At 39.3% G+C, this 23,616-nt stretch overlaps 1 protein-coding gene and 1 long non-coding RNA gene across 4 annotated transcripts in view; one reads left to right on the top strand and one right to left on the bottom strand.

The window, feature by feature from the left end:
• Positions 1-23,616, bottom strand: part of LOC103389709 (interleukin-1 receptor accessory protein-like 1) — a 185,846-nt gene that overhangs the window by 149,521 nt on the left and 12,709 nt on the right. The window contains exon 1 of one of the 3 annotated variants that reach the window (XM_017038948.2): positions 4,925-5,491. The exons of the other annotated variants lie outside the window; for them this stretch is intronic. The gene's annotated coding sequence lies outside the window, so the exon portion shown is untranslated. Of the gene's footprint in view, positions 1-4,924; positions 5,492-23,616 lie in introns of those variants that run through there. 3 annotated transcript variants of the gene reach the window in all.
• LOC107989520 (uncharacterized) lies at positions 14,346-23,199 on the top strand. The gene is made up of 3 exons (XR_001761124.2): positions 14,346-15,105; positions 15,248-15,322; positions 22,963-23,199. It is a non-coding gene; the product is annotated as an uncharacterized LOC107989520 (long non-coding RNA).

Below are 23,616 nucleotides of genomic sequence, written 5' to 3'. Positions count from 1 at the left end.
AGCTTAGCTACATTATTGCTTTGTGTTTTAAATAGCAGATTCTTCTTTCATCCACTGATGGGGCTTTTTGTCCATACCCTGCTGCTTATAGAAAGAAAAGAATTGAAAATACATTTAAGGACATCTTTTCAAATACATTCGTTCATACTGTGTTTGAAGAAACTCTTCACCATCAGGCATTGCTGTAAAATGCTAAAATACTTACTTTTTTTTATGTATATGTGAAAATACAAACAAAGGCTGCATTGATAATACTCGTGTTCAGGGGCATCTCTGGGATATGTGCTTCCCAACAGCCCTTTAAAGCCTCCTACGCACTGGAATTTTGTACCTTTGGACTGTGTGTGCGCAGTATGTCACAACAAAGCCTTCATGAAGAAGTAAGCATAAATTCAATGACTACAGGACTGAAAATGGAAAAGAAATAAATAGCTCACTTTGTTTCCCTTGACATGCAATCTCCTTTCCTTTATCCACATCTCTCTGTGAGCAATGTAAAACACATCACCTTCATCTTCTCAGGCAAGATGGGTCCCACAGGATCATGTTAAGAGATGGTGTGATGACTGTGTTGCTAAAAAGAATTAAATGAAAATGGTAATTCTATCTTTGGGCCAATACTGCAGAGGGAGCTGCCGTACCAGGGATTGGAAAAAATAGCAAAAAGAAATAAAATGTTCTTTTGAACATTACATACCGATAGAAAAGGAAAATATCTTACACGAGTGTAATTTATCACCACTCGAGGGGCTATTTCATCAGTGGAAGTGCAACAAAAGTCATTCATTGAGCGTTTATTCCTTTTTGTTGTGTTATAATGGACTAGACATAAACACATTAGGTTTCAGCCAGAGCCATACCACAGCTGACACACAGTGCCTTAATTTTCCCCTGGGAAAAATTCAAAAATAAACAGTTACTTTGCATTTGATTTCAGTTAGTGTCAGACTTCTACAAAACCATTCATATATTCAGTGTGTCATACCATAGTGGCTTCATCCCTCTTTCAGAAAACAATCTACACAGACAGCTGGAAAATTGCACGCTTGTCATTCACACTATATGTTGGTGTGCTGCAACACTAGAGTAAAGGCCCCTACAGTACATGACGGTAATACTGTAAATAAAGCCTGCATTACAGCAACAACAACAGCAGAACCCAGTCCCTCACTTTCACATTAACCAAGAATTGGCTTTCAGACCAAGGTATAAACTAACTGGGCCATGACAACCATTTTCTGGACAAATCATGTTGTGTTATGTTTCTCTGCTGAAAACACCATTAAAAGGCACAATGACAGAGCTCAAGGGCCAGGCAATAAAGAGAGGCCCAAACTTTAAAGTCATTTATTCTTCCATAAAGTCTGGTCCTCTAAAACTTAATGTCTTCTGAAAGGACAGAACAGGTTGAACTTCCTTGTCCATTGGAAGGACATCCAAGAACAAAGTCTACTTCTCTTTGTATCAGCAGCAGTTCCACAAATGTAGGTTCATCTTCTGAAAATGGCATCAAACCTGAAGGTGGGTCTCTTGATAAGCATCTTAAATGGTAAAAGATTTAGTTGGGGAAATTTGGTGTAAAAGGAGCTGCTAAAATGGCTTGGTCTTTAAATAAAGGGAAATAAATATAAAAGAAATGTTACTTAGTGCAAAAAAAAGCATAGAGTTTGACTTTATCTAAGAAAAAAAAGAAAACGTCTCTTCTCTGGAGCAACTTTGACTTTATTGTCCTTCCTTTAATGGAAGGACAATGTCATTGCCAGATATTGTCTCTTTATAAAGAGAACAATCAGGGATTAGTGTCCAACTGTTCTCAACTTAAACAACTATTATTGTACAAATATTAAAAAATGTTTGATCAAAATAGAATTTCAGTTTTTGGAGGACTGGGGAAAGTGGAACAGGAGAGGAAGTCTAAACTAAAATGTTGTTAGCTTGGTAGTCCTGTACAGTGAGCCAAGAAAACTCCAAGCTCGCTATTCAGATATACTGTGTTTAACAGTAGGGTGAAACTTTGGGGAGTCCCTTGTAAGTGCAAACCTCATCTAAGAATTACAATATCATCTAGCCCATTATCAGTTCAAAGGGGCTGACAACAAGACAACTGTGTTTCTTTCTGACATAGCATTACTGGAGTTGTTTTATATCACATACTTGCTTTTTTGTTGAAGCTACAATATCTTCACCAAACTGCAGTTTACATGTTATTACCTTTTAGAAGAAAAAAAAGGAGCTCCATCAATTGGATAACAAGAAAACACAATCGCATGAATCTTGACTTACAGCAGTGATGCCCACGTAGCATCAACATTAGCTCCTCCAGTCTCTACTAGTCTCTTCAACCTATATAAATATATACAGTATTTATCTACAAATAACAGATAACTATTCTAAAATATGGGATTGTCTTCCGTTTCTCAACATGCAGTACATTTGAGTTGCCCAGTGGAAATGGCGTCTTTTGACATAATTGAAATAACCATGTTAGGTAAAAGTAACAGCACCTTCCTGCTACACCGAGCCGATCTCCAATCAGAGGAGAAAAAAACCTTAACCAGCTGGAGAAAGTGTTATATTCCACACTTCTTACCCTACTCTACCTGTCCCTGTCAATACACATTTTGGCTGCAGCAAAACTACATCAGACCTCTGCTGAGTGATTGTGATGAAAACTAAGAAAAGGGGGACTCTTATGTCTGCGGAAAATGGATTTAAGTTGGGAGCACGTCTGTTATTTATTGTTGTCCACAGCTTCTGTTTCACAGATTTCCCAACAGTCTGTAAAAAATCTGAGTGGCTGGGGTGGTTTATGAGGTTGCCGGGTGGATCACCTATCACTATTGTCTCTCTTCAGTTTGAGTTTTAACTCAGGGTTTAAATTAACAGATATGACCATTGCTCTTCCCCATCCTTCCTCTCACATTTTCATCATGGACTCCAATCATACACTACAGGAAGCCAATATTCCATCCGGAGACAACCCTTTATTTCCACCACATTAAGAAGTCTTTCATTTGATAAGCCTTTGACTGTCCGTTCCCTTGATTGCAAAGCCAAGGCCAATGGGCCTCACTGACAGCTCCTCGAAAATTGAAAGTATCAATCAAGACCAAGGAGAGGAAATGTTCTTGATGTCTTTAGATTTTTCTCTCTGCCAAAGGTAAAAGCGCTAAACCAGTGTTTTTCAACCCGGTGTGGAATCGCCTGGAATTTAAATGGGGTCGCCTGAAATGTCCAGCAATTGATTGCTTTTTCAAACTACAGTTATTCTTTTAAATTTCTGAGTCCCATCTCGTCCACACCGATATAGATATTTGTAGCAGATATTTACATTAGTTTGTGAATGAAATTATTTAAGTGATTAATTTGACCAAAAACTATGCTAATGACTGCCATTATCCATTTATCAGTTTAAAATCCCATTTGATTCATGGAAGAGCAGGAGGTTTCTGGTGGATAAACTTGACCAGCATAAAACATTGCAAGGCTGGATGACATAATCTGTGTCTAAATCAATTTCTGTGTGAGAGAGCACTCGACTCAGCTCGATACGTAGCTGCAGGGTTCCGTTAAGTGGCCGTTGCCAGTTGCCTATCAATTCATGTGCTTCTAGGTGGTCCTTTGGCAAAGCTTAACCTACGACGTAGGAGATGTATAAAGATTATAACAGCAGCGTCATTAAACATGATGAAATCACCCGAAGCGCGAGTGTCAGGAAGGAATGGGAGCTGGGAAGGTTAAGTGCAGCGTCTGCAGTGGCTCAAATAAAAATAAGATGGAACTAATGTGGAGAAGATGAATATCAAGAGCACGTTACAGATAAAGAAACATCTCTGCTGCAGTCACTTGACAAGATGCAACAGCCATACTAGAGTGAGCAGATACAGAGAGAAGGGTTGTCAGGTTTTTGTTTCTCCAACAGAAAGCATCTGCTCCAATTTTACATCAGTATCACTTCCTGATTCCCAAATATGTTCGACTGGCAAAGCCCAGTCTGGTCACAGATCCAAAATGGAGCTCCATCATCCATCTGGACCATCATAAGCCATCATCCATCCAAGGCAGGGAAGAGGAGCGGGAACACAAGCACTGACACTCAGGAGAGAGGCACAGGCATCAGTGTGTGGCCAAGCAATCACTCCGCAGAAATAATGAGGAATTACAGGGCCTGGGTTTCTCTCTCACACACACACACACACACACACACACAGACGGAGTTAGACCGACCCTCAATTCTTGTTAAATAATCGGGTCTGTAAATTGTCATTAATCCCCAAAAACTCACACAAACAAACATGCACACAGAAACCCTGAGGCACGCAAAAACACACACACAAACTCTCTCTCACACACACACACAGCAGTAGAGGAACTTATACACTGTACTCACTGACACACGCAATCGCGCACTTTTACAGGCTCTCTTTCTCACACTCGCGCGCCTACCTCACACGCAAGTACACGCACACTAATCTTGCTGACGCACCGGGAGGAAAAGCAAAATGCGCAGTCTTAAACAATTGTCGCCGAATAAATCAGATATTAAAAAAAAAGACATGCGTTTTCATTTTAGATCTGCGTTAATAACTGGCTTTTACTTCAAAATACTACACTTCAACAAATACTTGCAGTCATTGTCGAGCCGCACTCACTATCCTTCACCGCCGCTACTCGGCGCGTACCGAAGAAAAACAAAAATTACTCCCGCTCCAAATACGCATTCATGTGCCGCATATAAGGAGATCAGGGATGCGCTCATTAACGCCCGCTAGAGAGCATATGATGCAAATGTGTGCACGTGAAAAATCAGCGCATCAACCACATTGTGCACAGAATGACAGGGAAAGGGTGAGATGACCTGAAAACACTGAGCACAAGCATCCATTCAGCAACTTTGTAGCGACTGGATCATAATTTAACTTACCCACACGCAATTTGCCAACGATAGCGCACACTCTGCTGTCAGTTCACGCAGCACAGCAACATCACGGTCTACTGCAAGATGTTTCAGGGTGCAGAGTGAAAATCTCGGGTAAAACACAAGAAAATCCCAGTTGTGAAATAGTCCACCAGTCCCAGAAGACGCAGCGTCTTCCCACAAAATTCACATATTGCCAGCCTCAAATGGCACGAACCATGGCACAGGGGGGGGGTGGGGGGAGAAAACAGCCGGTCACTTTTACACAGCAGTCAAGACCAAGATGTAAAAAGAAAAAAATAACAATCTCTGCAGTCAATGATGTGTGACGAGCATTATAAGACACATTAATGTCTGGTTAGATGTGACAGGAGGGTGGTGTTCTCACTGAATCAGCCAGAGGAAACAGCGGAGCAGGTGAAGCAGCGCTGGATGCAGAGAGCGAGATTCCAAAGTGATGCAGGATGAGGATCCCGTTTGATGCTCGCTCGCTCTCTCTCTCTCTCTCTCTCTCTCTTTCTCTCTCTCTCTTTCTCTCTCAAGATGCGTCAAGTATGCACGATCTACCCACCCACATACAAGTCAACTCAAACCAAAAACGCCGTGCCTTCACTGAAAGACTTCACAACATGATTAGATAAAATAAAACTTTATAGGATGTGTTGCCCTAAATGTGTCACTTTATTTATTACCTCTAAGTGATAAAACGCATAGCTCGGGATTTTATTTTGAAAAAACATCGGAAAGAGTAACCCTCTAATATTTATTACCACGACGATGCAACAGCGTTAGACCCGCGACCCGCAGGAGTCTTTTCATTCTTAGCAGGATCCCAGTGTGTCTAACTATGCACGTGTTATGTATCGTGGTATTTTAAAGTAATGACAGTTTATCATGTGCAGTCAAATGCAGTGGCGTCCTGACGGAAACCAGAAAGGTTGCTGTTTTTTTTGTTTGTTTGTTTTATCATAAAATGGACCAAATGTTGATACAGATTTATGTATTAAAAAAAAAACAACAATACCACATTTTGTAGTACAATAGTCCACTTCAGCCTTTAATTATTAAATAGGACAACAATTGTCTTTTTGCTGTTCAATAGTACTTGTCTGATTTTCCTCTTCATGATACATCTTTTTTAGCTAACAGAATAACAGTTTGGTCATATGTTCTACAACTGTGGAGCCGTTTTTTTTTTTTTTTTTTTTTTTTGTAAAATGTGTCGATTTGTCTCTGGCTCTGTATGTACAAATTAACAGTTTTTAAAGTTGTAACAACTTCAGTAACAACTCCCTGAATTGTTACATTCCATAATGATGGTAAAACAAAAGCCCGAAGTTCCAAAGAGTTTGGATACTGATTAAGGGAATTTCAGGCATGTGGACAGGGACAAGGCCAGAGCAAAGAGGGACTTATTCAATTCCTCCTCACTGGACTACCCTGTCAAGACTTTGGCCTCTGGCACCGCGTCTCTGTGAGGCGCATTTGGATGAGGGGATGAGGAAAAATCTCCGTCTTCAGACTGAAAATGTGCACTTGTGAGCTTTCTTTGTCATAAAGCAACCCTAATGTGAATAGAGGTTCCTCAGTGAGCAGAGAAGTGGACAAACACCGCATTGATGCCCAGCCATCCAGCCCTTCCCTCTGAGGTTGCTGTCCGCAAATGGCCTCGACTCATTCAACCAGTTAGTGTGCAGCTTGGAGGACAACTGTCCAACAAGGGCTGGTGGACAGCATGCTTGTGGCGTGGTGTAATAATAAAGCCAACAGTGTGATTATAAGGTTTTAAATGGTTTCTTTTGGATCCTCTCCCAATAGGACTGATGGCATTACTACCTGCAATTTTACAACTGTAGATATAAAAATGATAGATCTTCTGTCACATTCTGACAGCCGTTTGTGGTTAAAATATATATGATACAGGAAAGGCAGACGGGTTAGTAAAATACAATCTGCAACAAAAGATCATTGGGAGTCCTCGGTTTATGATGTCCTCGACCTGCGGTGTTTCATGCTTACATCACTATTTCCCATTAATTTATTAGGAAAGTCTTCCTCCATCATTGAAATGTACAGCATTAAAACAAATTTCACTCGGGTACTTGTTTGCGAGCAGAGTGGATGAATATGTGGTCATGAGGCACAATACTCAAAAGACATAGATTTTCTGCCCTTCATTATGGCTCCTGAGCATAAGTCATAAGTTTTCCTCGAAGTACCTATGATACTCGACTATGCTAACAGGTAGTCGAGGAAAATCGAGTTATGTCGCGCCGCAGGAACAGAACTCCAACGTTCCTCGAGGACACACTGTCCTGATTAATATAGTAATGGGTTTTTTTTAACGAAAGCCACAATAAATAATTCATGAATAAAAAACAATCTCACAACTGTTCTTGATATAACACTATTTTGAAATATAATACTGCCCCCATACAGCACCAATGCCCGACTTAAAGGTAGGGGGAAACAATTAGCATCGTTCCAACTCTGTAGATTAGAATGAGGACAACAATTAGCATCGTTAGTTCCAACTCTGTAGATTAGAATGAGGATATTTTAATCTAATTTACTTACAGTAATAGCAGCTGAATTTTTGATGATAGAAAGTATTTCTTCATAAACTAATTCCAGGCAGGGTTCATTTCTCTGATTTATTTTAACCACTAATGGGGATTGGAATGGATTTTCTCTTTACATAAGCACAAAACCATTGCAAACAATCCACGCAGGAGGCTTCTGAAATGTAGCATCTAAAAATGCATGTACTGGGAGAGGAATACCTTTATAGATGTTTCTATTTAAGGCCTTTGGGGTTTCACTGGTTTGTGGACGACCAACACCTGGGCTGAGATGATGTTTCAGCAGTTTTCTCAGCCGCTCTGCTCAACCCAATGATCAAAAACTATACATAAATTACCCTAAGCCCTGCACCAGGAGGGAACAGTCCTCACACAAGTGTATGAGGAAAATTACAAGTTAACTAAAGTATCATTTGTATTATGTACGTTTCGATCTATATGCCCTGACTGCTTTTTTCTCGTCTGTCTAAAACAGGACGTCGGGAACCTATGGCTCGTGAGCCAGATGTGGCCCTTTTGATGACTGCATCTGGCTCTCAGATAAATCCTAGCTGGCATTTTTTAACACAATAAATAATAAATAATTTCTGATGATATTCAAGAAAAGCATTACAGAAATCATAGTGACTTCTTACTTACTATAAAATAATCTTTAAAAATGTTTTCGTGTATTTGCAGTGTACTCTCTTTGCATTGTGTTAAATAATTGCGGTAAAATCAACAGCTTGGTACGCCATCTTTTATTTCTGGCATGAAAGGTGAAAACGGGGTTCATGACTCTAGTCTGCAGGGGTGTTGCATTTAATGACCGTACGATAAATTAAGATTGGTCTTACATGATATGTAATATCACCTTCCTGCGGGGGGTACCAACCACCTTGACTGGGATTCTAACTTGCCCAGGAGGTGAACCCTGTGTTTCCATACCAATGACACGTTGCCTCTGGGCCAAAGTGCCACTACAACAACATTATTCGTAAATAACTTTAATAACTTCATTTTAATACTTCAGAGACTTATCATACACAATGATTGGTCTTGTTTAAATATTCACACATTTATTTGTATTTAGAGCAAATAAAAAGTATGGCTCTCACGAACATACATTTCAAAATATGTGACTTTTTTGGGCTCTCTGCTAAAAAGGTTCCTGACCCCTGGTCTAAAAGAAGCTTCAGCTTGAACAGTGGCACATGGGTCAGTACATGGGTCAGTGGAGGGAGCCATTAAAGCTCCTTGTTGGACAATGAAAACAAGAGTTAAATGTCAAACAACGCCACAATTTAAGCAGCAGTTAAGATCAACCCCACACAGACACAAACACACAAATGTCACTGCAAGGCCTCCTCGGTTTCCGATGTACTCAACCTAGGGCACAAGCTCTTACATCACCACCTTCGATAAATTTATTAAGAAAGCCTTGTTCCATCATTCCGACGTACGGCGTTAAAGATTGCCAACATGGCTGTGTCATCACGCAGCGCTATACAAGGAAGATGGCTTTGTACATACTCTGTTTGAACGCCATACGTTAGATTGTACAACAATGTACTACAATGGAAGATGAGTTCTACTTTTCTAAATGAAATACCACAAGGCCGCAGTATATCTAATGTGTTTTTAATCAAATCCTAAAACCACTGAGGAAGTGATTCTTATCAATAAATAGAGTTTGATAGCAGTGAGTGACAGCTGTTATCTGCTGTTCTTGTCATCCATTCTTCAGCAAACAACACAACACAGGAAATCCAGTTACACTCTACACGCAGCATGTGTGGGAGCATCTTTGATTCCACTGACACGAGTCATGTCAGCTGCAGGAGTCCATTTACTTTATCTTCAGTGATAAGCAACCAACTTGGAAGGATGTCATTCAGGGGGGTATGTACGGTATATATTTGATCTGAGTCTGCACCATAGAAAATTGACAAAAATACTTTTTCACTGCACTTACAAAAAAAGTAAAGTCCCACCTGCTTCCTGTTTTATCTTCTTCTACAAGGAAAAAAAGAAGAAAGAAATCGGTGAAATGACTTTCCAACCTGCTTTCCTAAAATAAACAGCTGCATGCTCAGGCAGACGTGAATTTGCTCTGAGATATTTTTACAGCCTTCTTGGCCTACATCTGACACCACCTATCTTCAGTCTTGTCAAGGTGCCACCACTTAGCTGAGGTAAATGTGGGGTGAAAACTGCCTGAGACTCAAATAACACCAATTAACCAAGGTGAGCACCTGAAGTCTTTAAACAGCGACAGAGTCCCAGCCAAAAAAGAAGGAATCTCATTTATAGGTGCAAGTAGCAGTTACACCTCCATGAACAAATGACATGATGAATACTAAACTTCTTCACAGAGGCGAGCCAGGCCAGGCCAGGCCAGGCCAGCTTTTTTAATCTTTTTAATAATATATACAGACAGCCATGGGTCAGAGAAGAGGTGGCCTGGTGATCAGTACTGGGACTGTACTGTTCAGAGCTCACATTAACAGAAAAAAGCAAATTGCACCAAAACTCTTCCATTTTAAATCTCTTTTAGACAGTCACATGAATAGAAAGAATGGCACTGAACTACAATGGCAGAAATTATTGTATTAATTACAGTAAAAAAAATGAATTGTTGCTTGATATACTTGATAATAATCCAAGCTAAAATGATAGTAATCTGCTTCAACAACATTCAACATTTAGACATAAGTCAATGTTTTAGGGCCTTAGTGCTAGTAAACACTACAAAAATACAAAATCAACCAGTTAGATGAATAGAAGTTTTGTGTTTAGTTTTGGATTTATTTAGTGACATTCTTTTCAAATAAATAATTCCATAATTTGTGACCATAACAAATGTTGCAGCAATAAAAAAAACATTTATATATGTGTGTGTGTGTGTGTGTGTGTATATATATATATATATAATTATTTAGCATTCTTCCATTCCCTCAAAGTCTTGTCTTACAGTAATAATGCAGCAGGTGTCCGACTACTTTGTCCTGCAGGTTATGCTGGATTATTTACTAACTTGTAAATTTTAAGGAATTCTCATTCTATTTCTGCCTTTGCCTTCTGTCATCCATGTCTTGGACTTTGATTTATAAATGATGCTTGAAAGAAAGAACCTCTAACATATCCAGCAGCTGAAACAAAAAGACCCCCACCGTCACATCGATTCTGTGCTTCACTTAATTAGCAGAAAGAGTTGCAGGTGGTCTGAACGTACATGGTATCAAAACCTCAGGGTGTGTTTGAAATGTTTACCCCGAAATGAAACAAGCAAACTCATTAATAGTGGCTGGAAAGGCATCAGTTTCAAGGGGACTTTTCATATGCGGTATATGTTTCAGTACAGCAGGAGAAAAATTAAACTCAAGAAAACTTCTACTGGTTTAGGAAACAAGCCCAGTCCTGGATCAGAGCTATACAAGGAAGATGGCTTCCTTGTATCAGAGTATTTAATACATCATTGACACAACAGGTAGGTTTAGAATGACTTCATTATGAACATATGACCTCCAGTAGTTTGCCAGAAGTTACATGCTGAAATTTCAGTATACTGTAAGACGTTTGGAAGCTGCGTCATTGGTGAAATAAAGGTTAAATAAACAAACATGAACCTGAAAGTATAAAACGTAATCCAGTCCACCAACTTTACATATTTGTTTTAAATCACCTGCCCTTTGAAACCAGACAGAACCTTGAAGAGCAGAACAAAGCATTTTACCTAAATCCCGGGGCTATGATTACAGATAAGACACCCCAGAAGCCACTCAGGGAAGGGCAGGTGAGGAACAGAAGACAAGCATGTGGTCTGAGACAAAGCTAGCTAATTAGCTACACAGCCGGTGAGATTTTTTGTTTCGTATACATAAAAAAAAAAAAACATTCATACACGTAATTTTGTAGAATTTCTCCATCAGAGACAACTGTAAAGCTGAGGCTGGGGAAAAAAAGATAATCACTGTCTGATGGTATGTAGCACAGCTTTACAGAGCTGTCACACGAAAGGCCGGGTTTGTTTGAAGTTCACTTTGCAATGCATCAGTGGCGATGACCTAGATTTCCTATCACTCCATCCTCCAAGAGAGAAAGGAGAGAAAGAGAGACAGGACAAGAGAGAGAAAGAAGAGAAAGAGAAAGAGAGAGAGAGAGAGAGAGAGAGAGACTGGTCCCAGCCTTTTCCATCCTCTATCTGTGTCAGTCTGCCTCTAAACATTTGGCACTAAGATACATCATTGCAGCTCCATGTTTTCCTGCAGTCAACTTCCTTTTTTCCTGGGGACTCTTTAATCAAGTGCCTCAAGACCCTGGTTCAATGGGATGTGAAAATATAGTGTTTTTTTAATCAATATTTGAAATGAAATCAATATTAAATGCAATGTAAACAGGTTATTGTTGGTTAAATTGGGATAGAATCAGGATGTGGTTTATTTTTGACACCAAAGCTGCCACTGGTCCAGTCACTGGACAATACAGTCAAATATTAAACCATTTCTTCAGCCACAGATAAAAAAAATATTTTGTCAAACTGTGCACTGTGGGTTGGCAAAAAAAGAGTGTTCCCAGTTTGGATGTGTTTGGGATTAATAGAAAAATACTGTCTTAGTGAAAAAACTGAGAAATGCGTCAACTAAACATCTTTGGACTGATCTCAGGATGGAGGTAGCACTGCAATAACACAGAGTTATTTGTTAAATATTAATATTAACCAATAGCACAGAATTTCAGATGATGATGATGATGTTGAAGGAATGTTCTGTCTACATCACTGTTCCATTATACAAACAACACAAGAACGAAAACAAATAGAAGTTGCAAAAATCAACATGCATCCTGTTCTCTCAAATAATCATCTGAAGGCTTAAGGACAAATGTTGAAAAGCTCAATATTCTGACCAAAGTGTAGGCGTTCTTATAACTATTCAGGCAACAGAAACAGTATGTCAGTTTGACTGTCGGGTCACACAGGAAATGTTCAGAATCTTTGCTATATCTGCTCCTGTCTTTTGTCGGTTTCCTTGGTGACGACAACATCTGACATCATGAGCCTGGATGGGGATGCTGACCACAGCTGACCAGGTTTCAAAATAAAGAAATATGGAAGGATCATACTCTGGACAACTCACCAATCCAACTTTTCAACCATGACAATTGTCCAAATTGCTGTACTAGTTATGTACTATTTTAAATTATAGTAAGTAAAGAAAGTTTTCCCAAATGTAAACTTTGGGTCTGTTTCTGTTTCTTTGACTAAAACCTCTCCATTTTTATAATGTGTAACAATGTGCCAAAAATAAGCAAAATGAAAAAAACTAATGGTGTGAATTGATTTCTTTAGAGACCCTGCAGGCAGTACATCTTAAAACAATTGAAACCATTATGAATGTGTTTCATATCATTTTTTCTGCTGCGCCTGTCAGGAGGATCAGAGGTTTACTACAAGTCTGGGGGCTTTGCTCAGAAATCCTGCGTTCAGCAGCTCTCAGTGGTTCTCTGTAGCTTTTGTTATTTTTATTGCCGTTTTGCTGACACAATTCCCAGCTCAGCACAGGTACACAGATATGGCCGCAGGTCTGTGGACAACCAAGACTCCTTACAAAGCAATATCAGCTCCAGTGCTTCACAGGGACTCTACGCTCTGATGATCCAGTAGATTTCCCCCCCAAAAAAAACATTTTAAAAGGATCGCAATTAAATGTTCGCGGTTCACATCAATAAAACTTTATCAATCGCAACAGTGCAATATTAATGTCAGATGTAACGCAAGCTGTAAAGGGTATAACTCGGGGGTGTAATATTATTTTAGTTTTACTCAAATCTTTAAAGGAGCAGCAATATCTTTGATCTTCAACAAAGTCCGAACAAATTCATGAAGTGTGAACACAGACTGGTAATTGAGACAGGCCTTCAAAGAATACATAAGTATGGAAGGTAAAAAAAAAAAGACTGAAAGATCTTCTAAAAAAATATGATTTTCTGATGATATATACAAGTACCTACAGCAAGTGTAAATATGCAGTTACCAGGACTACTGGGCTAAAGTGCCATATTGGTAACACTCAAAGGGGGCAGTTAAAGAGTCTGGGCAGGAATGACTTCCTGTGGCACCCAAGGGTGCACCCTGGTGGAATAAGTCCTTTTCTAAAGGTGTTCATCTGTCTGAGCAGCATCTCATAGAGTGGATGTGAATGAATGTTGAAGGCTGACCTGATATACCTGTCAGAATAGCTCAACTGTCAGTGTGGAAATTCACATCTGCTTTTATAATAACCATGTTTGATCAATCCAACATTTCAGGAGATTTAGTTTGGAGCTAATCAAACTCTCTAGTTCAATCCAGTGTAAACTCCACATTTATGTGTACAGACACAGGAATACAACAGCCTGTGATTTGGATGAGTCTGTCACTGAAAAGGAGCTGGTTTAGTTATCATTTAAACGACAACCTAATGTGATAATATTAATTTTGAACAGTATTTTTACGATTCACGGTCATGACAGAAGAGACGAACCTCTGTGACATCAAGGTCCATGTTCTTCAGATCAGAAATCTACATCTACATGTTAATTTGCAGGGTCTACCTTGAGACGCTTTCTCATGATAAAAATAAACCTGATTTCCTCTGTGATACATGATGGGAGCTTCCATGGAAACCTTTGTCAGATGATACGGGCAGGAGAGTACCTGCTGTGAGCTCACATGAACAGACTGCATCGTTTCCCTTACACTGAAAACAGACTGTTGCAGACAACAACAGAAACCAAACCAATCAAAATTTCAATTCAGTGCAATGTAAAAAAAACTCAAACTCAATTATACACATATTGGTGTCAGTAGTGATTGATATTGAATACTGCACAGATGTATATGTACTGTTTCTGCAGGTTCGATTTTTTGCAAATACTGGCTGTATTCTGTACATATATCTGTACGTATTTTTTTCTAAAAGTATGTGTGGGGGAAAACATGATAAAATAGCTGATAAAAAAAGAATATCAGTTTCTGAAATGTTCAACTGCTCATCAAGTAAGGAAGGTTTCATTTTAATGTGAGATAAGAGAGAGGTGGGCATAAAAAGAAAGCCTTCAGGTGAACGATGTCTTCAGCATTTTACATTTAAATAAATATTAGCTTATTTGATTTAGCTAAAATTGAAAAAGTATAATTAAGTGGTTTTACAGAGATTTGGAATAAAACGTTTACATATGCCAGTATTGAAATCTAATCTAATTAATAGTTAGACTCTTAAAAATAAATTAAACTATCAACAGACTACTGTGTATGACAGTATAACATGCACATAACATCTTTGTGAAATAAAAGGTTTGAGAAGACGTTTCCTAATCTCTGAATCAACATGCACTTCACCTGCAGACATCTTCTACCAATCCTCCTCACTGTCTATTTGACTCTAAACAGACAAACTGCCTTTGATAGAGCAGCTTTGATACAACATTTCTGCCCACGTTTATGAAGCAAGGATTTCTAATAACTGTACTAAAAATCTCTTCTTCACTGAAGAACACGGTTGATCAAAGCACAATCCAAATATATTATATATTTCCTTTCTCCATTTCCAAGTTAGTGGGAGGTGGGAGTAAGCAAATACCTATGTGAGTAATACTTCACTTCTGTTATTTGTCGTTATACGACTTGATATACAGTACAGTACACACAAAGGTGGTATTTTAATATAATTTAACACTTTACCATGTACTCTGCATTGTTCCAAGTCTGACCCACTTTCTCCTCTAGCTTGTCAATGGATGGGGGAGCTTCTATTCTAAAGTTGCTGCCAACTGTCAGATGCCAGCATTGATGAGCCTAGAGGTGAGATGGCAACTGCCCACCCTGGAGCCTGCATTTTAAAACTGCTTCTGCCCGCAGCTCTCAGATGGTTACAGACTCTCTCTGCATCACTTTCCTTCAGTTACTATCTTTAGAGTCCAAAGAATGTAGTTGTTCTTAGCAACACTTTTGTGTGACTAGAAAAAGACAGAAACGTCTCTACATAGTACATTACAGTTACTTCAGATTGGATTCATTTAATGACTTGAACATGAGACTCAGTTAGTAAACAACCTAAAGACACCTCCCAGTCAAGCTTATACAGTAGGAATATCAAGAGTATATAACTAGGCCATTGGACTAGTGGTACAGTGTGTGGGAATCAGGAATTGATCAGAAGTACATGAGAAGGACGCAGGACATGTCCTCCATGAGAAACAAACAAGTCAACAGTGAGGTTTGCAGTCAGAGTGACAGATGGGTTCAACGTAAGTCTCTAGGAGTCACATGCAAGTTAGCCCAGCCTACCATCCACTGCTGACTTGAAGGCCAGCTTCCATGGAAGTGGTATTTTTTTTTAAATCTCATTTATTTGTACATCCCCCCAGTGAAAAGAGCTATCAATTACTGTCCCATAGAAGTCAACTGAGGCTGAGCTTTTACAAGGTTCAATACGGTATAGGGAAAAACTTAAATCCTGCCTCCTTCCTGGGTATTACAGTTTTATTTCTGGAGCCAGGCCCGTGCTCCTTGCAGGTGTCTTAAACAGCATTAAACATTCAGCAGGGCAGTGACAGGCGTGATGAATTGAACAGATTAATTTTTACTGCCACATATAATGTTTTTGTTTTTCAATTTGACATCGTTTTTAAGGGTTCTCGTCTTTTCCCCCTTTATCACCTTCATGCAGGTTTAAGTATCAGCGCAGCTTTAGCTGGAGAACAGAGAATAAACTGGTTGCACCGCTGCACACACAGCTAATTATTTTGTACTTAACTGCCTTTGCACAATGTGGTGGAAATGTTAGAGGAAAGTGAAAAGGTTCCAGGTACAGGCCTGCCAGACACTGATTACTGCTACATTCTCCAACTGGGAAAATGTGAGTGTGAAGTCATAGGTCATAAACATGAACAACTTCTTATTTTATTGATTTAAACACTGTGGGTGTGGTCAAAATGATAGCAAACAGTTGAAAAGAGAAGCAGGTCTTTGGTCCATTAGGCCTCAGAATTACTGGTAGTGGGAATTACTGCACTACAAATAGTACTGCAGTAATACAGTACCACTGTGAGCAACAAAGATCCCATTACACATGGTACACGGTAAGATGTTAAGGGACAGATGAAGCCATCCTCATTATATCAACAAAAACACAATGCACAAAATTATAATAATAACAACTCCATCTTGATCTCCACACCTCCCATCATCCCTTCCTGTTATTTTGGGGTACATGCAGACAGACTGCAGTCATCAAACTGTACCCCTCACCAATAATTTACTCCTCGTGCTTGTTAAATAGCAGGTTTCCAATCAGTGCCAGCAGCTGGTGTCAGCCTTAGAAGCCGTACGTGGATGGAAACCAAGTGAATTTCAATTTTATTTATATCTATTGTCAAAACTCAGAGGGGACATTAATGAACGATAAAATGATACGGGGGAATTCTTCATTATACTAAATAGTTTTAACCTGTTCCCCTGCTGTTGTCACTTCTTTAAAAGTAATGTCACAATCATAAAAACCTGAGCACCAAAGCATTACAGTGTTACAATGACTGAACTAAAAGTATTTTATTTTCCAGCAACTCAAACATGCCAATACTCTGTGTCATCCATGAAAATATTTGGCAGTTTCCATGAAAACGGAATTGTCTGCAAATCAATTTGGTGTCATCTGCACCAGTTAACCAGGAGATATTTTGTTTATAGTTGTATTTTTTTAATCATTTGGTTCCGGTAGAAACCTGTGAATTCCTCTTCTCCGTATTTCATACAGGGACATACCAGCACCAGTAGCTCATTCACTGAGTCTTGTTTGGTCACTGCTTGTATTTTAGAAACCAAATATGACACTCTTTGCACATATTTAGTTAAAATGAAATAAGATAAAATGTGTTGTACGACAGAATATCTTTCCTCCTTTATGCTACATCACAGGCGTCACATCTGCTTGTGAGGCAACGACTTGATCAAAGTTAAGAAAATTAATTACATATCTGCCTCTGGCTCACTCTCTCATCTATTCCAAAAATGTAATAAAACACAAATGCTTATGTGGCTTCTGTCACCTCAGGGAAACACATTACACTTCATCTACATTTAATGTCAATAACAGCCTCCGTTTCAATAGCAGTGTTGACTGTCAATAATTGCAGCACTGTAGTGCCAAACAATTATTCTATAACCATTATCTATAATTTTAAAAAAGTCTAAACAAAATGGAAGCAATCAAGCCGCAGGTCTCCTGTTGTGACGGCACACGCTGAGCTGTTGGTGCACATTAATTGTATAAATATGGATTCACCTCTGTGCCACGATGTTTATTATTACAACCTCACCTGGGAGGCTGAATGTGTTGACCTGACAGGGTGATTCAAGGTGGAGATATGACACCATGGTTTGGTCTTTCACCACAATGACAGTGATTGGGTTGGTAACTCGTGAATGGGCATTAGAGATGAGTTCTATTAATTGAAGGCACTGGAATTGCAAAGATATCTTCAAAGTTTGATACTTCTATTATAACGTACTGAATTATCCCAGCAAAGTAAAATTACACACTCCCTGCTACATTTCAGCTGTCCACGTGCTCTTTAAACTTGAATGGATGGACTACTCATCCTCTCTGGAGGTGACGGCAGGAATTAGGCCTCCTGCTGCTCAGCCTCTGCCATTCTTGTTTTGTTTTTTAAAATCTGAAGCATAAACTGTTGCTGCTTTGGCTCAGACTCATAAAACAGCAGTCTCTTAAATGTTACACTGACCTTCTTTGGGTCTATTTTTGCCCACTAGGTATTTGTATTGCTGCACATCAAGAAGGCCACTGCACACCTGTTTCGTCTCTATAAACAGCTGCTGCTTGCTCTGAATTACAGATCGGCTTTTACTACATTTCTCATTATTTACTGCTGTTCCCAGCTCCCTGTTTCCCATCTTCCATCACCTTGTTTTCTCACCATTTTCACCTCTCTACACTGCAGGGAGTGAATTACACAAATTATATATCGTGGACATTGACCTATAAAACATAAATGTTTGTTGTCAGCTCACTGATGAAGTCATATAATGAGACACTAATTATCAAATTGCATAAAACTGTGCAAAATCATGTTTAAGTCACTACATGCAGTAGTCTATGTAGTTCATGTGCTTGACTGACCTGCCTGTGGTTCAGATCAGTCTGCAGTCAAAACAGATAGTTAAGCAAATGAATAAGTAGCCTATGTAATAATAACCAGGCAGTGGTGAAAACTGACTGTTGATCAGCTCAAGTCATTCACTGAGGCAAAAATAGACCAAAGGTCAAGAAGTAATGTGACCTCATTATTAAATCTGTGCCATGTTGTTTTATGTGTATGGTGTATATTGTGTATGTGACATATTGTAATTATTGCATACGTTAATATGACAGTGACTAACGACCTCCAACACCTGGCAGTATATCAGGCCAAATACAATGAAAACAACCCTATGAGAAGAGGCACAATTATAACTGCAGCTCTGGGACAGAACACCAGAAGAATAGGAGGAAAAATCCGTTGAAGCTGAATGTTTTGCAGTAAGTGCTAAGAGCAAGCATCCAAGTATTTCAAAAGAAAATTTCCACTGTGGCCCTTCAGCTCTTCAGTATCATTAAGTCCTGGTTTCAGGCCGACTAATGTTTGGCTGCTGTAGACGTTCTCTGAATGGGAACATTTTTAAACCCACAATGTGTGAATTCACTCAGAAATTTCTAATTTCCTGTAAAGTTTTTTGCCATCATCGAGACAATAAAACCTAATTGCCATTACCTAATGGTTAATGTCAGCCAAAATAGCAACAAATGGAATCTGACAAAACCCCAAACTGACTGAATCATGGAAAAACAAATATGTTCTATTTTCAGATGTCCTGTCATCGGTGCTACCACTGAGCACAGGGTTTGTTGTGTAGTCGAACTGGACATTTTGTCACCTCATGCAGCAGTGGACAGGAAAGAGAAATAATGATTACACTCCCCTTGATGAGGTAATTTAGAAGAAAACACACACAGGTCCACCTGACATTACTGTAAGATTTCAGTGATCAACTGGTATTTTTGGAACATTATTACATATTATGTTTTTAAACGTAGCCTCATTTGAAATAATCCAATTAACGTCTGCTGAAAAAACAAATGAATCAATGGAATGGGACTTTGACTTATAACCAGTACAGAGAAAAAACAAGTTTACTATCAATCTATCTATCTATCTACACAAACATGTTTATATATATATATATATTTATAAACATTTGAACAATCACTATATCTGCAAACCCATCAGTAGAAAACAGGTAATCATCTACATAGTTAAAAGAATTACAAGCCAATGTTTATGTTGCTACAGCCTGTACAACGCAGGGAACCTTGCTTTTCTCAGTAAACTAACCCACCAGTCTGTTTCCACCTCACTACATTATAATCATCTGTGGTCCTCTCTCCACCATGACCTTCTACGAAATGCTCTCAGGTCTTTCTGAGAAACCTCAACAACAATTTGGAACGACTCAGAAAAATGTCTTCCAAGTTGCATCCAACTGAACCAATCAGCTGTCTCTGAGTATGTTCATGTTGAGAGTCAAACAACAAACATACAATTACAGTATGAATTATTGTTTCACAGTATTTAAAAGAACATTTTATAAATTTAAATGCCTACAACAAAGAGTCAATGTTCTTTAGGAATTCTTAACTTTGAGAGAATTAACAGACTGGGGAGCCGTGGGTTCTGTTGTTTACTTTTCACATTTATTCACTATTGTTTATGCCAGACGTCCTTCTTGGGTCAAGGGATACTGTGTAGAGGGGGGCGGGCTCTACTACTGTGCAGGCTTACAGTAGTGTCTCATTAACATTGTCAACAAACATATTCAACATGAGACTTAATCATTCTATATTCATGTTTGTCACAATTTACAAACTGCAGACAGTGACTGAACAGCTGCCACTGAAGGTCATGTGACCTAATGAGAGCAGATCTATAGAGTTATCTGCATTTACAGCTTTTGACAGAGCACGGGAAAACAATGAGTCTGTAATTTTACAAAATCGTGTTTGATTTAAATGAGCAATTCAAAGAGGAAAAATGCAATAATTCTGGCCCTTACTTCATAACTGATCAGCATGACGCCCCCTCGCCTTCTATAACAGAGAAGGTTCTGGAGTTAGAACACCAGAGTCTTCTCATTAATTGGGATTCATAATATTGTATTCAGATGATAAGAAAACATGAAAATTGGCAATTTCACAACATCCATGAAAAAATGACATGGAGATTTACTTCTATTTACAATAGCTTCTCTGGAACATTTTACCACACGCTGGAAAAGCAGCAACGCATACTTTGAATGAAATCACTGCCCCCTACTGGGTCTTAAATCCACTGGTGAACTTCTGTGTCTTATCAAAATATCTCATTTTCGTTATTACATTAGATTTAGATAATTTAATTTTAATATAATTACATTGGATGAAATAATTAAAAATAAATGAAAGCTAAAGTACCCACTTCAGATTTTAAAAAAACCTTAAAAATGGAACATTTATCCACATTTGAGCTGTGAAAGATTGTGGTATTTTGGATGTTTAGGGGCAGGCATTCAGTTGAAAAACACTCTGGAGGAATAAAATAATCCGCCCCATATTATTCATCAGACCAACAATGCATCCAGAAGAAACCATTGGCACAAAGTGTGCCATCCTGCCGTCAACGACACTCCACTGACCAATTTTCCCTCCACTTGCTCTGACTCACCCAATTCCGAAGCAGCAGCACAGCGACTTTATTAACTGCGGCACAGGCAGACGGGGACTCATAAAGCTGACGGTGGTGATAACTCGTCCCCTGCCTTGTCGTGGATTAGAGAGGAGAGGGGAGCAGAGGTGTGATGGAGAAGGGCACTAAGCCACCGTCCCCACAGTGCGCTCTGTGGATTTTCCCAGTGACACCCTGTCGCTCCACATTTAAAGACTAGAGGAAAAGCCAAAACAGTGACGGCTGATGGAGTGTCAGATGGTGTTTACCTCAAGACGACTTGGGGCATTTCCGAGGAGAAGATTGCTTCTTTGACCCTTTGATGGTCTCTGACTTACAATTGAAATTGTCAGCACAGAGAAGGGAACTGCTGTTATTCACTCAACCTAAGGTTATCATGCTGCTTTATTAACAGTTGTGACAAATAAAGACCAAACTGCACCTAAGAGTCTGGACTGGGTTCTGAAGAATACCTTTCTGCTCGACTGATCATGCACATTTGTGGCTTAAAAACTCATGTGCCTAACCAGGCCTGACTAAGGATCAGGGAACTCTATACAACTATACAAGTAATACCTCTATTGGTATCTCTTCATACATGAAGTACTGTGTAAGGTAATGTAAAAGAATGCACAAATTCTGTTGCATCACTATGGACAAAAAAAATCAAGTATATTGTTTAATAATTCACTTGAATCTTCATTTTATGTAAGACAAAGTGGTGAGGCTAGCGCCATTATTTTAAATTTTTTTTCTACCAGAGTCTTACAGTGTACATTTAAATTAAACCATGTGCCTATTTCCCCGTTTCACGTCCTAATGAACCTGTATAGCCAATTGTACTTATTTCTATTCACCAAAGAAATACGGACAAAGAAAAAAAGAGAAAAAAATCAGACCTGCAAAAAGTAACAAAGTGAGTATTGATTTATTTTGCCTTTTGCTGTTGAGGAGACCACTGATAATCTTGACTTGGGTAACACTGTTGACTGGTGTCACTGGAGGTCACTGTCAGTGAGAGGAGATTATTTCTTCACTGGTTGGAAATTTGCTCTGGGGTTTGGTCGACCTCATTGCTGACACAAACCTATTGTTGGTGTAAATCATGCCGCAGCTGCACGCTGACACTGCTGCCATGAATATTTAAACAGAGATGCATATATACATGCACACACCTCTGCCTTGTATTATCTGGACAGTTATTGCTTGCCTGGAGTTATGTTGGAATATGCTGTCCTTTCAGGTCCAAACTCCACTGTTTATTTTTATATATTTTGCGCAGTGATGTTTTCTCCGTAGGGTTACTGGGGACACAGAAGTGCTGGGGTGTATCAACACTGATGCATCACTGCTCAAAGACAGATGACACACCTCCAGACCTGTCTGTTCATTTTACCAGCGCAATCAAGATTCACTGCTCTATTTTCCACTGCCTGGTTGCTGGAGGTGCTCCGTTTTCTTCCCGCGTTAAATGAATTAAATGGGCGAGCAGCCAAAAGCACTGCTCCTTCCACACACTACAGTAGACATGACCGGCAGGCGGTGCGTGTGCCGACACTTCTCTGGAGTGCAGCGCACACTGATTCCGGGTGACAGATCAGGGGAATTGTGAACGTATAAAGGTTGAAATGTTAATGTCATGTTAATAGGAAATTGCCTTAATCCAGGCATTTGTATTTTCACCAGATTTAAGTGCCAGTGCAGATTCCACCCTCCAGTGCACCAAGCATCGTGAAGAATGTCAGAGATGATGAGCACAGTTGCTCCTCCGAAAATGAGCTGGAATAAGCAGTGTGAGCGAGCGGAGCAGCCCACGGTCCGACCTCAGATCTGCATGACTGCAGACACTGACGGCTGCAGACAGAGGCCCGGCGCTGGCCAGGTGGTTCTTACATCTGGCCCATTAGCTCTCAGCCACAGCCATGACTCTCAGTGCCACTGAGAGCCTGTTGAAATATCATCAGAATCTGAAAATTGCTGGAGGGCCACATTGTCTATTGCCTGTGTAAAAATGGTGAGACAGCCATGATCCTCTGAGCAGTGGAATGGAAAAGAGTCAGCATGTTTCAGTGTGTGTTTTTTTTATTAAGTAATTTAAATGCAAAACATATTTTTGCTCTATTTATTAGCAGTAGATTTTTGTATGCTGTTCATATCACAATGGGCCTTATTATTTATGAAATGTTTTGCCAAAGTAAATGGATTTAATGTCTTCTTAATGTAATGGGATTAGATTAGCATTTATGCCACTGGTAAAACCTTAACGGACACCAAATGATATGTAGAGATCTGTTTATAGTTCTCTGTGTGGATTTTGCTGACCTCACTTACCTACAGTAT

This window comes from Cynoglossus semilaevis, chromosome 14 (assembly GCF_000523025.1).
Source record: "Cynoglossus semilaevis isolate Cse_v1.0 chromosome 14, Cse_v1.0, whole genome shotgun sequence".
NCBI classification, from domain to species: domain Eukaryota; kingdom Metazoa; phylum Chordata; class Actinopteri; order Pleuronectiformes; family Cynoglossidae; genus Cynoglossus; species Cynoglossus semilaevis.
Note: the sequence above shows the minus strand (reverse complement) of the source record. Positions and strands in the feature narration are given on the sequence as shown.